Raw genomic sequence first — 3236 nt, forward strand, 5'->3', positions numbered from 1 at the left:
ATTCTGTATCACAGTTACATCATTATAACATAGCATGATGCCCTTCCGTGCCATTGTTTTTGTATACCAGTATGTAGTTTTAGTATCATTACTCGATAACGAGCTATTGTGTAGGTCACAAACATAATTTGTTGAAATTCTACCACTCCTATGCTTCTTCAAAGACGGTTTTGTCACAACTATGTTTGATGTTACCACCAGCTGTGAAAATCAAACGCCAATGATTTTGCATTGCAGAGGTCCAAAGGTAGGGCCGGATGGCCGGGATATTGTTGATGGCAAACTTGTGAGAAAAGAAAATGTTCCTCGTGGTCTTGGGCAGTGCCGGATTAACCATTAGGCAAAGTAGGCACGTGCCTACAGGCCAGTCAAAAATCCAGGCCACTTTAAAATCAGTAGAAATTTAGTCATGTTTTCAAAATAATTATTTTCTAAACTAATAAGTATTTATCTTAATAGCTCTGTTTTTCCAGATGAATTCAATCGCAAAAACGCGCAAAGTTGTTATTTAGATAGGCATATGACCAAATTTTTGCACGGTAGGCTACCCTGTGTTATAGTTGCAACAACGATCTTTGTGACAATGATTTGGCAACACTAATAATTCTAATTTTTTTAGTTGGCAACCCTGATTTTTGGGCCACTTATAAAATGTGCCTACAGGCCAGCAGACCCTTAATCCGGCACTGGTCTTGGGTTTAGTTAGGAAAAAGGTCTGCGTGATACAGAATTGTAGGAAAGTTAAGAAATGGTAGCCTATAAACGTCTTAGCATAGCAAAGAGTGTGAAAACCTGGAAGTTAAGATTTTTTAGAAGAAAAAGTATAAGTAAGCCGTTATGATATAGCATCAAATTAGGAAAGGTGAATGCTGAACGCAGTTTTAGGGCCATGGCACGAGTAACAACATGGCTTGTATTGTATCACAATGACAGACAACAGTTTAAAGTTTAAACAACCGAATGTTTGCGTCTATTTACAAACAGGTGATGAATACCATTGACTTAGAAGCTGTTGCAAATGAGTTTATGCGAGCAACCGGCACGCGTAAATGTACTTCGGATTGGTTTGATATTTGTCTATATAGCGTACATACACTATGCAGTATGCAAATTATCCCGTGGACACATTTTATACTTAGCAGCAGATTTTGACGTTATGAACGTGAAGTTTATGTTTCGTTTCTTCTTGTTCAAGCTATTTCAATATGTTTCATTCATTTATCTTCATCTGTCTCACATTTCGATTTATATGGCTGACAGGGGGAAACAGGACCGGATTTAGCCCAAGTGCTGCCCTAGGCAGATAAGAAAAGTGCTGCCCCCCAAAAAAATTTTTTCAATGGTGCGCTACGATTTACATATTTTCAATTCCTTACAAAAAAGTTATTTGCATTGTTTATTTGAATGCATCAATGAATGTCATTGTATGATGAACTAATTGTTTAAAATCGCTTCCGGCAGGCTTTTTCTCTTGCAAACAATTTTTCTTAAGCATCAAGGCAAGTACCCAAAATAGCCTGCAACTTTTCCATCAACCTAACATTGACTAAAAACATTTTTTCTAGGCTCCTTTAAATTTACTGACAGTGAAACAAACCGAACAAAGATTAATAAAAATTGCACAGACAAAGCCTAGACCTCCATACTAAGCGAGACAGATAACTAAAAGAAGCGCTAAGCAGCACATTTTGTTGAAAACCAATCAAGCGTGAAGTACTCTAGAGGCGATGACTTGCCATAGCCTACATGACTTACCGCACTGTTTATAAATGTGTGTGATGTGATAACATATTTATTAATTGCTATATATCTGAATATATCTGTTGTGAATTATTATATTCACGTACAGTAGCCTATGTAATATATTCGTATATTTTGCCGCTCCCAATAATTTACCGCTCTAGGCAACTGCCTACTCTGCCTACTGATAAATCCAGCTCTGGGGGAAAACGCTTAACGAACTACCCAGCATTATCGCTACCGGTATATCTTATCTTAAAACTTTAAAGAAAATTGGCCTTTAAGCAACAAAAGTGCTCTTTTTTCATAATCCTGCCTCCCAAGTCAAAAATCGTTCCGGCGCCCTTGGCCCCTTACACCCTTCTGCAAACAAGTTAGCTTTTTAGGAACTCCAGTTTGACGCCGTTTATTTTTCTTAAATGTTCACTTTGTCGGTAGCCAATGTTTATCGATCACCATTAACTAATCAAGTCTCTATGACCACATAACTACGTACATACTAGAATGCCCAGTAACCCAGCTTCAAGGAGAGGATCACAGAGCCCACCAATGGAACAACGTTTTCATCGATGGATTAATTAAAAATTGCTTAGACTTGTAATAAGTTAAAACAAAACCACAACTAAGCGTAAAGTGCATTGTCCAAGACATTTAACTATATTTGTTTTCAAATCATAGTTTTCACAACAAAATATATTTGTACAAAAGTCACTGTGAAATGTCTTTCATCACACAACTTCATGTCATGAGAAATGTCGATGGACAATCACGAATCATTGTTCACATGAGCAGGAACATGAACCGTCCTCATGAATCTCGACTTCCTGATTCGGTCTGGAGTCCGGACAGCTGCATGTACATTTTCCGCTTGCTGACAGCGACACCTTGAGACGATCTGTACTCGCTGAAAATGCATGACGTAAAAAATATTAAATAATAAAAATGTTGAAGCAAAAATGGTAATGATGAATCTTTTACAAAGTGCAAATATTTTAACTTTAATTTTAATAGTAATTCAGCAGCATTATTGTGAAAATATTTTTTAGCTTTAAAAATAGCGGTTAATGGAAAACTGTAAAACATATGACAATAAACCATACTTTTTTAAAAAGTCCAAAATAAATGTAACCCAAACATAAAAATAAACTTACGGTTTGCTTGCACGCTTGAAGCGACCACTAGCGCCACCAAAAGAACAACTTTCAAAGAAAAGTTCATCTTGAATTCACTGATTTTATCAATCTTATTTTAGTTTGATACAAGTTTTATCTGAAATAAAACAAAAATTAACGATTTTTTGTTAATTTAAACACAAATATCCCTCAAGCCTATTATACAGTTGGACATTTACATTACATATAGCATCTTCTGTTGCCTGACCGAGTGGTGAGAGCACCTCCGCAACTCTTGAAAAGATGTCGGTTCGACACCGCTCCAAAGCACACGGCTGCGTCTCGACAAGGCACTCAATGGCATACCAAGACAATTGGGAACTG

The 3236-nt window shown here is 36.8% G+C and overlaps 1 long non-coding RNA gene across 1 annotated transcript; it reads right to left on the reverse strand.

The window, feature by feature from the left end:
* Nucleotides 1-2130: 2130 nt before the first annotated feature.
* Nucleotides 2131-3030, reverse strand: LOC145786766 (uncharacterized). The gene is made up of 2 exons (XR_014291313.1): nucleotides 2892-3030; nucleotides 2131-2644 (listed from the first exon to the last, which is right to left on the reverse strand). It is a non-coding gene; the product is annotated as an uncharacterized LOC145786766 (long non-coding RNA).
* Nucleotides 3031-3236: the final 206 nt, after the last annotated feature.

Source organism: Aplidium turbinatum, chromosome 17 (assembly GCF_918807975.1).
Source record: "Aplidium turbinatum chromosome 17, kaAplTurb1.1, whole genome shotgun sequence".
NCBI classification, from domain to species: Eukaryota; Metazoa; Chordata; class Ascidiacea; order Aplousobranchia; family Polyclinidae; genus Aplidium; species Aplidium turbinatum.